Here is a 12,186-nt window from a genome sequence, read left to right on the forward strand (position 1 = left end):
CCCCACACTGAGTAAAAACCATGTAGTCCATTAGATAAGGTGGTATTAGGTGGTAAAGAAATTTGAGACTAAGTTGTAGGGGCTCTTGAAGGGCTAGCAAAGGAGGCTGAAATGTATCTCTGATGTTATAACTCTTTTGAGCGTGTTTGTTTGAGCTGGAGAGGATGTCATTGGAACTGTGTTTGGTAATAGTAATTTCATCAAGGTGAGAACTCTGAACATCAAGAAAGAGGAATAGTCAGACAGTCAGTGAGGAAAAGTCAGTGAAGAAAAAGGTCCCCAGAAAAAGCAAAAGATGTAACCAACTAACCACACCAATATTGGCCAGGACTTGTGCAAGGAGGGATGGCTACATCCAGCTAGAGGAAGAACCAGGGGCTAGGAGCTGAAAGGGTGAAAACCCAGACTCAGGTGACAATAGTGAAATATCCAAGGACAGGGTATGAATAACAGTGAGAAGGGAACAATTCAAAGGGCAAAGAGATGACTGGCAGAAAGAATGAAGGAGGATGAGTCAGCTGTGTCCTCCTCACCCTTTGCTGAAAGATGCCACCATATGGCCACAACAACAGGTCTGAACTCCTCTGCTCTGCTCCGCCTTCCTCCAGCCCCTCTGACCACAGAGGGAAATGGTGCCTAAGCTGCCCATTTGGTCTTTTGTACCTTAACTCAAACTGTTTGCTGATGATTACCTTTCCCATCCTTGTTTTGTCCCTTTCAATATTCTCAATCTATAGTTTTTAGTATCATTAAAAATAAATAAAAGAAACAAACACTAACAATAATTCTACTGATCTATGTTGAGTGTTTACCTACCTTCATTTTGGGTGAAGGCCTTGGCTGCTCTATACTTCAGTGTCTTCATATTTGAAGTGACAAGTTTGAGTTGATGCTTTTCAGGTGCGTTATTCAAAGACTATCTCTTTCCACTGAGACTTCTTCAATTTGTTCTGTAGCTTATGCTCTCTCTGTTCCTAATTTCTCCTCTATGTTATCTTAGCAATCACATTAAAATCTCCAAGGCAGAAACAATGACTTGCACTTCCTTATGTGCCCAGGGAATTGGGAAAAACAACTTGCACAAAGAAGGTTTTAGATAACAAATTGTTGAATTAACATAAGAGTCAAATATTGAGGAAAATGTCCCATGTCTCTCTAATTATATATAAACTCTAGGGTTAAAGAGAATTTTTTATTGGCACTTTCATCTTTAATTGGAGGTTAAAGAATGGAAATCATTTAGATGCCTATTGACAATCAGATGGTGATACAACTTTAAAAAATGGAAACTTTATAGTATTTCAGTATTTGCAAATATATAATTCTTCTTGATAGGGTAGCATTTTATATAACTTGAAATATTCCTGAGGTATCAATACTAAGAAATAAGGTGGGGGGGATCTGCCCTCTTTTTTCTCATAGGAAGAAAAATATTTTTAGTTTCACCCCCAAGATTCCTTTTGAATAAAAGCTTAAGAACATTTTGAATGAAAGCCAGGCATTAACCACATCAGTCATTTTTCTATATTAACCTTTTTAATCACTAGGCAGTCTTATTGTAAAAGGGGGCAGCAAAAATTATAAGATGCAAATCAGCAAATGCAGGGCAGTGGAGAATGTTTTGCTGACAGTCATGCTTTTTGATAGGTCAAACCGAAACCAGGCCTGCAATGCAGGTATGGCAGCTGTGCTTCCCATAGACTCGCTGAGTCATCATAACAAACCTGTGTTTATAGAGCTCTGTACCTAGGGGAACACCCAGAGGTCTCTGTCAATCTCTTTTTTTCATTTGTTTCTTTCTCTCATTTTCTTCTCCCTGTTTTTTGTGTGTTTTTTTTTTTAATTTATTTTTATTGTTGAAGGTATTACAGATGTCTCCCTTTTTCAAACCACTGACACCCCTCCTTCCCATGGCTGTTCCCACAGTATCATCTGTGACCATGGATTATGCATATATGCATATAAATTATTTGGTTAGTCTCTTCTCAACCCTTCCTTTCCTCTGAGACTCCTCAGTCTGTTTCATGCTCCCATGTCTCCATCAATCTCTTTTAAACTTGATGTCCTCTGGACTGTAAGAAACCAAGATCATTCCCATTTTGCAAATTGGGAAAAATGAGGTAAAGAAGGACAAATTTTCTCCTTCTAGAAACCGATAACTGGGTTGTATTGACTTCCAAATGTTTTGGTTTCCAGAATGTGCACTAATCTTTGGAGAGCCTATGTCTCCAATTTAGCTCTTCACTTAAACTCTCTAAGAGAGACAGTGCCTTCTTCCCACCCACGGGCTATTTGTCCAGTCTCAGTTCTTAGCTTGATATCGCTGAACCCCAGAAACTTCTTCTAAAATGTTCATTATCCACCACCACTAGAGAATAGTTTTTCTCAACAGTCTATCACTGTTACCTCTTTCTCCACTTAATGTGCGCAGAAGTCCTCTGTTTGCAATTTAAGCATTTACCTTTATTTCTTTTATTCCCTACCTTCTGTGTTCATTCAAATACTAATGACTGCTTTATTTTATCTACTATAAGCTAGGCACTATTCTAGATTCTTGAGATAAGCACTACTGAACAAAATGGATGGAGCTCCCTGCCCTCATAAAGTTGACATTCTATCCAAAAGAAGGCAAACAATAAATACTAAACAACAGATAATTAAATGATAGATCATGTCATAAAGTGCTAAGTAATACAACAGAAGAAAAGATGTAACAGTGAAATGCTCAGTCTCTGACTCCATCTTGGTTAAGTCTGAGTTGTTTCTGTGGCCGTCAGGATAGTAGCTCCTGCTGTACACAAGCTAAGCGTGAGAGGAATTCTGTGTGGGGCATGAGTCTTCATGAAAACATGCTCTCCATTTTCTCTTTCCTGGACATAAAAGCAGTCTGAACTCTGTACTTCCTTAAAATGGATTTGAGCTTTAGGACACCCTACCTTCTAAGTTGGCAGCTTCTCGATCAATAAACCTTTCCTGACTCCAAATTCCAACATTTCCAGTTTTGGCCTTTTGAAGAATCGGGCACACAGGGTTTGGACTGGTAATGATTATAGAGCAGAATAGAAGGAACCGGAAGTAATGACAGCAAGAAATAATTTTAAGCAGGGTTATCTAGACAGGTCACATTGAGAACATAGGACTTGGGCAAAGACTTGAAGGCCGCCTGGGGAAAGAGCACTCTGGGCAGAGGAGCCTGGTAGTGTGCAGCCCCTGGACAGATAATGCCTGATGTCTTTGCAGAACAGGGAGGAAGCCAGTGTAGATGGAGCAGAGTGAGCAGGAAGGAGAGTGTTGTTGAAGATGGGGTCAAATTAGTAGGGTCTAGTGGCCCTTATAAGAACTCTGGCTTTTACTCTAATTAAAATGGTGAACCTCTGCCATTTTGAGCAGTTGAAGGGCTTAATCTGTCTGGTGCTTTATAGAGGTCACTTTAGGTACTGGGTTGAGAATAAAAGCAAAATAAACTAAGGCAGACCAGCTAGGAGGCTGCCCCATGATTCAGGCAAGAATTGATGAGGGCTTGGAGCAGGGAGCAGCAGTGGGGCATGGGGGTGGTGAGAAGTGGTTGAATAGTAGTGTATGAAGTACCTTGAAATGCAAAACCAAAAGCATTTTCTGACAGATGGTTTTGTGGCCTGAGCAATAGAAAAATGTGGCCACAGTTTTAAGATGGGGAAGGCTGCTGGGTGCTGCTTACAAGGGATAGACCAGAAGTCACTGTTGGATGTGTTGACTTTGAGATGCTAACAGACAAGCAAACAAAGATGTGGAGAAGTCAGCTGGTTGAGCAAGTTTGGGGCTTGGGAAAGAGGTCTGAGCCAGAGTTATACATGTAGGATTCTTGAGTATAACGACCATATTTAAAGCTTGAGACTGGGTGAGAATAACCAGGAGAATGAGTGGTGACCAAGAAGAGAAGAAGGTCAAGACATCTGTCCTTGGAAACTCAAACACTAAGAAGTCTAGGAGAAGAGAAATAGTCACCCATGGAGACTGAAAAGGGACATCTAGTGGTGTAGAAAGAAAGATGAGAAGGTGTGGTACCCTGGAATCATCAAAGCAGAGGGATGAACCAAATATATTAAATACTATTGATGGGTCAAGTGACCTGAGCAATGAGAGCTGTTTTATGTAAAAGTGGACATAAAAGAATAATTTATATGTGTTTGAGAGAGGATGAGAGAAAAGAATTTGGACTCAGATATAGAAGCAACTCTTCTGAAGAGTTTTGCTACAAAGAGAAGGAAATAATTCGAATAACCACGGTGACAGCTGGATGGGAAATGGAGTCAGGAGAGGGTTGGTTTATGTTTTTTTTAAGGTGGGAGATATAATAGTATTTTCAGATGGTGATGAGATTCAATCAGAGGAGAGGAGGAAATTGATAATGAAGATGGTGAGAAATCGCTGGTGAGATGTTTCTGAGTAAAAGGGAGAGGATTGTCTCTGAGAGGAGCAGTTTATGGGTCACCCATGGAGGCAAGAAGGAAGAACTACCAGGTGGGGCTGAAGGCCAACGTTAATGTCCAAGTACTAAAAATATCTTCACTCCAATGTCAAAAATTACATATCAAAATAACATTAAAAATCAAACTCATACTTCATTATTTTTCTAGGCTTTCTTTCTTCTCCACTGCACTGGCCGTATCTTGCCATTTATGAAGGTGCTTATTATTATTCAACCGAGCTCTCGTTGGCGAACAATCTTCTAACCGGGGCATGTCTCCAGGTGGTATGATATTTTTAGGTAGTATGTGAGGAGAAATGATTATTATGGAATTGTTTTTGAATTGATCTTTACTTTGAATTGATTATTTTTCCTTTAGCCTGAAATGGCACCCTCAGCCCCCTTCATAACCCTCTATTCACATTTGCCCATCTCATCTCCCACTTTACCAAAGAGAGTCACGCACACATATCCTGACTAGACTGGGGTCTGAGATGGGACTCTGGGCACTGGACAAAATAACACCGTGGCAATCAGAGTCCTTTGACGACAAGCACAGAAAGCTTATGAAAGATATGTTAAGAGGCAGCACCTTTTTCATGTAGGTGACAAACACATGTCCAGCCAAGTCCAGTACCTATGTACCTACCTACCAACCCACTTTGGGGTAGAATTCCGAATTGACATGAATGGCATAGGGGTGTGTTTAGTTGAAGTGAAAACCAAGTCACATGTTTTTTCTGTCAGAAAGCAGGTCTGCTTTAGCTACTTGACTTGACTGTGGGGATTGGCTCATTCTATTAGATGATCTGATACTCATTTTACATGAATGCAGTGGGAAAAGTCTCCCACTCCAAGGTTTTAACAAAACTATGCTTGGTACGAATGTACCATGATACACATTATAGGGGGTAGTTCATCCATGCAACTGTTACACTTGCAATACAATTCTCATTTTCAACTTAAGTGTGTGGGGAAGTAAATACATCGCTTTCCCAAATATCTTTAGGGGGCACAGGAACAGAAATGTTTGAAGATCACTAGGTTAGCCGATCCTGCCATTGGAATGTTCTTGTATTTTCCTTTCATGAAAACTACTCACAGAGCTGCCAAAAAAAAAAAAAAAAATGCTGAGTGGGGACTGCACTGAATATACAGAAAAGGTTGTATCACTACTTCTGTGCCTACTTGATAATAGAAGTTTGGACATTTGGTGGAATTTGGCCTGTGAGTTGCTTCCATGCTCTTTATCACTGGTGGTAACATCACTGGGGAGGAGACCCATAGTCCTTCCTGCCTTTGGTCACTGCAAGCTGTAGAACCCGACAAGTGCGAACAGCCAAAGTGGCCTTCACTCCTTCACGTGGTCCCAGCATCCACACCCGGGGGGACCTCCACTGTGATTGGGGTTGTGCTCACTGCTGTGTGCTCATTGTCATTTGATTCATATCCATCAAATGAGTATCTCCACTGTGCTTTCTCTCACACGAAGCCGCCAAGTAGCCACAGAATTTCTAGTGATATAAAAATTTAGTTTTCTCCTGCACCACGCTACTGCCCTCCAAGAGTATTCCCTTTCCCCAAATGATAACACTAAAAAACATCCTTATAATAAGGCGTTTCTCACAAGGGGGTGTAGCTTAAATGAAAATAAAACAAACCCCTCAGCATTTGTTCACTCAACATAGAAAAACACAGACTCAATTGAGAATATGAAATTTTGTATCAAATTCACTTTTAAGCCTACTTGTTATAATAATGAACTTACAAAAGAATGTATTCATAACACACACACACACACACACACACACACACACATATATATAAAGTATAATAAGAATTAGAGCTTTTTGGTTTTTACAGAATTTTTGTGTGGAAGGAGATGTCAAGTGATCGTTTTCTGGTATAAAAAGCCAGAAATAAAAAGTAGCGAAAGGGAACAGAACTGTTCCGGAAAGGACATCTCCAGGGTTCGCTCACATTCTGAGCAACGACAGGAAACACCCAGTGGTGGACCCGGTGTCTGCTAGACCAGGAGCACACGTTTATGGAACGGCTACTTATCCCTGTCCAGAACATAGAGACAATTACCCTGAGGTCTTTCTATTTGTTTTTCCTTCTGTGAGATGGCAGCCAAGAGCTACACGAAACATTCACCAGTATCATTGTAATATCCTGAAAAACCCGAAGGGAATAAGAAAAAAACAAATCAGAAACACTTCAAAAGGAAGGAAATGTAATATGTGGAGTTATTCGTCATTACTCAAATACACACATGGATGAAGTGTATATATATTGGGTGAAGTCTTTGCCTCTGATTTTAAAACATACCTAGTTTGATGGAACAAAGTTAACATTCTATTCTTCATGCAGTTCGAGGGCCGTTCAAGCTTGAGAAAAATACCTCATGAAGTACTTTTGCTATCTTGGTAACTTGGGACATGCCAGTTAGCAAATATTTGGTTAACAAATCATGGAATCTGGTGCTATAAGAGAGGCAGCAACATGTTCATTTTGGAGTCTGGCCTCACAGAGTTTTCAATCCAGTAGAAGAGACAAGCTATGCTATAACAAGGTCAGTAAGTGGCTTCCCTTGGCTTTTAAAATAAAGCCCATATTCTCCACGTGGTCCTTTGGGATAGTACTACGCCCTCAGCCCCTGCTCACTTTGCTTCGATGCGTGTTGTTCCCATCCTCTGGAATGCGTCTTCTCCCTCCCTCCCAAACCACCTTTGATCTCAGCTTAGAGGTAACTTTCTCAGAGAGGACGATCCTAATACTGAAAATCAAATTAGACACTTGTGTAAATCTTCTTCAGTAGACACCATTCACAACATGCTTGCTTGTGTATCTATTCAAACGTGTGGTCTGCACCTCTTCTATTTAATTGTGAGCTTCATGAAGAGGAAACAGTCTGTTCTGCTCATTCTTGCACCTTGGCCATCATTCCTGGACCATTATAGACACTTAGTAAATAGGGTTTAATTTATAAGCAAATGCATTTCGAATATGAATTTAAACAAATCATATAGTAAAATTACCTACACATCAGCCTAACTCTATAGAGGTAAATGTTATCATTCTTGATATGTACAGATAGAGAAACTGAGGCTGAGAGAGGTCTAATGATTTCTGGAAGCTCATTTAATTTATAACTGGATACTTGGAAAAAGCTCTTTCCATAGCTCCATAAAGATGTAAGTATCTTGACATAAAATATTCGGTACATCAGTCATGGAGGAGAGGAAGCTTGTGAGGCATAGATGGGCAAGAAGTTAAATGGGATTTACTCTGCTTCTAGGTGCCACATTCTCCATCCTGTGCACCTGGGATGGACTTGGAGATAAAAAGAGAGAATTTAAAGAGCATGTTCAGAACTAACTTGGTGAATTTCTAAGAAGCCTTGAGTTTCTTCTCATATATAAAATGAAAAGACCAACAGTGACCATGATGGTGGAATGCTGGACTGTGATGAAGGCCAGTTTCCCTAATTCCACACACTTTGATCTGAGGTTAGGACAATCTCCAAAGCCATGTCTGGAATCTTCACAATGGACCAGGCTTCCTCCCCTATGGTGTGGTGGTAGGAAGGCTCTGGATTATTGCATGATAAGACACAATGTACCCAGGCTCCCATGCATCAACAACTGTCTTATCTGGATATAGGGCAAGGAGATACAACTGCAAATGACAAACATGGCCCCCTCCATGTATAATTCCTCCAATGCTTGGGGAATTTTTATTTTAGCATTTCTAGTTCTTGCTTTACTTTTAGAAACTAAAGAGTTTAAAGAAAACTATTCATTATTTGTGTAACAGCTAATACAATTGCCATAGATTCTAAAATACAAATGTTAAATGAAGAAGGAGTAAAATTTGGTAAAGTCCTATTTTTTAGCTGCTTCTACAAAAACTACTATTTTTCCTAAAAAAGAGAAAGTGTTTTATGCAAAATTATCAAGCTACCTGGTCATTGTCACAACCTTGTAATGTCAAAATTGAAGAATTTATTGAATAACCAGATAAGACTGTGAACATTTAATATTGCTTTAGGCTCACCCATCAAAAATGTCATTTTCTGTTTATGGAAACGGAATTCATCATTCAAATTTTAATTAAAATCCTGCCTCCAGTACAAGATCTTGCCCCAATGACACCAGCTAACTGTTCTTGCTCTCCGACTCATCCACACGGCTACTTTGTATAATTAATGATCAGTTTTGTTTAATAAAGACTGATCCTATCTATAATCTAAACTCCTGAGGCCAGAATAAACTATTTAGAGAGATCTGGTTGTCATGATTATCTTTTTCATCCCCTTCATTCTTGACTACAGTATGATTTGAGGCAGGGGCTCTCCTTACCTCTACCTATTGCACCCACACACACACATGCACATGCATATACCCTCTGAGCCACCCTACCATATGCCAGTTGGACACAAGTCTATTCGGTCAGTTAGACTCTTGGGTCTGGCTCTATTAGTGGACAGTGTCACTGAACCTCAATAACAACACACAGGCATTCGTCAGCCACTCCTTGCTTTCTCTTCATAGTGAAGTCATTTCGGTAGGCAGCCCGATCAGTTGGCATTTATGGATGAGGTCTGCAGCAAGCAGACCAAGTGGCCTCTTAGTGACAGCTCACAGTGATACTCTATATGGTGGATGGCCACATGAAGTCTGGTTGCAGGGAAGAAATAGTAGGAAGGAAAAAGCCTTGCTTAGATCTCCTAACTTTGCTTAATCATTAACCCAAAGTATTAAATTTAGCATTCACCAGATATCAAAGAAAATCATGGGCTTGCCTAGCTATTTGTAAAATAGCATTTTGTTTCACTTTCTGCTGTAGTCTATGAGTGTGACAACCTCAGCTGGGACCCTAGACTAAGTGAAGAGGATCAAGGACCAATTCTGCCTCCAAAGCCCACCCAAAATTGCTGAAAATTTCTACTTAATAAATATGATTAAAATGAAGATTGCTTTTAAAATTACAAATATCAGAAAACAGCACTTTCTCAACTAATGTTTTGGATATATCTACTGGTACCTGAAAATTTCCCCCCTATTGAGTCTCCCTAGTGTTAGTCCTGTATTTTTCTGCTTGAGGAGAGGCAGCGTATTTCACAAACACTGATTTTTCCAGGTGAAATGTCACTAATTGATCTTCTCTGTGGGTATAAGAAAAAACATCTGCTCACTCTTCATAGATTTGTCTGTTATCATACATATCATATTGTAATATGATATCTGTAACATCACGTTTTAACTGCTGGGTCTCTCTCTCTCTCTCTCTCTCTCTCTCTCTCTCTCTCTCTCTCCCTCTTTCTGCCATGAGTTCTCTAATGGTAGGAGTCAAGACTGATGCACGTTCATGATCCCAAATCTGTTCCAATGTCAGAAATATCAGAAGCAGGTGAATGAACCAATGATGAGCACCAAAGCTGTCCTTTCTCATACATGCATAAAACCAAGTAAGATGGTTCCATTTTAAAATAATGAGTCCAAGAAAGACAAGTATCACATGATCTAACTTATATGTGGAATCTAATGAACGAAATAGATCCAGTGACATGAAAATATGGAAGCATGGAACAGATTGACGAGAGTGGGGCTGGAGGGGGAGATAAACCAGAAGAACTTATATTCATCTATGCATAACCCATGGACCCAGATAATAGTGTGAAAAGGCCTTGGGGGGTGGGTGGAGGAGGGTGAAGGGGCTCAATGAGGAAAAAGAGGGGCACATCTGTAATACTTTCAACAATAAAGATAAAAAATGAATAAATAAATAAAATAGAATAACTGGTCCTTCATGAAACATAAGCTATTGTTGTCATTATTTTTATTTTGTATAACTTCCATTATTTTTTCCCACAACACAGATGTTGTGATAATAAACAGATTCCAAGCATTTTCCATAGACTCTTTTTTCTTTTGGTCCTCCTTTGAAGCACTTGATATATTGGATGATAATTGAGAATGTAGTCATGTGTCTCTCTAGATGTGAATTTTACAGTAGCAGATGAGCTCTGACTAGTTTCTGCAGCTGTAGCCATAAGAAGCAGTGGAGCCCTGGCCAGTGTGGCTCAGTTGGTTGAGTGACATCCCATGCACCGAGAGTTCACTAGTTCAATTCCCTGTCAGGGCACATGTCCAGGTTTGATCCCTGCTTGGGGTGCGTGCAGGAGGTGGCAGATCGATATTTCTCTCTTACATGGATGTTTCTCTCTTTCCCTCTCCTTTCCTCTCTCACTAAAATCCATAAGAATATATTATTTAATAAATCAGTGGAATAGACTAGGGGCTCAAATATTATTGGTGGGATGAAGGTAAAAACCGAACCTTTCCACACCACCATTGTACAAGCCTGCATTCTCAGATCTCAGACAGCTTTTATTTTAAGATTTCTCCCCTTCTTCCCACTTCCTCTTTCTGCTGCTACCCGTGTCCAAGTTTGGAAATTTGTAAAGCAAAGCACAAAAGGATTGACAAGCACTGATGATAAGGACACTCTTCTAGAGATGAAAAGGAACCTGAGCAAAAGGAGCCCTTGTTTCTAGAAAGCTCTCTCAGAAGTCAGTGAGGTTCTGCTCTGAATGACGTGGGGATCCAGCATTTCCGGTGGGAAGGCATAGCTGTGCCCATCGTCACTCACCCACGTGCTGTGATGCGGATACATTTCACTCTTTATATCTGCATCAGAAATTTTGAAGAACTATGCTTTCAGATTCTCACTGAGCAGGTTGTAACTTTCCTTTTTTCACAAATTCCTTCATTTTCACCTACTTCCTCATGTCACCAACCAGAAACCCAGGACATGTGCTTTGGATTGAAATATATATATATTTCACAGCTGTACTTTGCTTTAGATTTCCTCACATTATTTTCTCCTTCTTCTCGGAACAGAGGAATTCTTATGGGGACACTTTTCATGGGGTAGAATTACAGCTGATGTTGCTACCTAGTGAGGCTCAGCCAGAGAAACCCCGCCCCTGAGACAGGACCAAATGTGGCAAATCAGAACCCGCCCTAGGATCTGCCCACCAAAGCGGCCAGGAAAGACAGTCCAATTTTGCAAGCATTAATAAGCTAGCTGTGCCTTTAAAATTATTAGTGGGCCTCCTGTCTGCCAGTCAGCTCTCTATCTGTTCACTTCAGTCACCGTGATGAAATTCAGACAACCTTGATCTCCTGCCTACATGACTGCAAGTTTTCAAATTGCCTCTTCACTGTTTTGCGGCTTTCTCACTGGGACCTCTCCAGTCCGTTTCTGACAGATCTGTCAGAGTCCAACTTCTAAAACGCAAATCTGATGACATTACCCCTTTATTTAAAATCCTTTCACTGATCCCGGCTAGAGTACCAACTCTATAAAAAGGTTAGTAAAATGCATCACGACCCTGTCCGCAGGCCATCTCTGCCTTGCACACGCCACTCCCCGCCTGTCACTCTGCTCCGGCCACGCAGGGCACCTGTGTCCTTTCTGTCTCCTTGTAAGCAACAAGCAGTTCCTCCTCCCTTCCACTTTCGGCCGGCACTTCGTTCTGTGTTCCCATGGTGCTCGTATGCTCCTTACTACAGCATTTTCCTCTAGCAGCAGCACAAGAGACCATTTTCTCGTGGCTGTGTCTCACTGGGGCAAGGCTGCACAGCACGCACAGTATTAACTCCGAGACCAGGCACCGGTGTCCTGGAGGTGCCCCTCGGTGATTCTGACTGGACGGGCCAAAGGAGGAC

Source organism: Molossus molossus, unplaced genomic scaffold (genome assembly GCF_014108415.1).
Source record: "Molossus molossus isolate mMolMol1 unplaced genomic scaffold, mMolMol1.p scaffold_m16_p_9, whole genome shotgun sequence".
Lineage (NCBI taxonomy): Eukaryota > Metazoa > Chordata > Mammalia > Chiroptera > Molossidae > Molossus > Molossus molossus.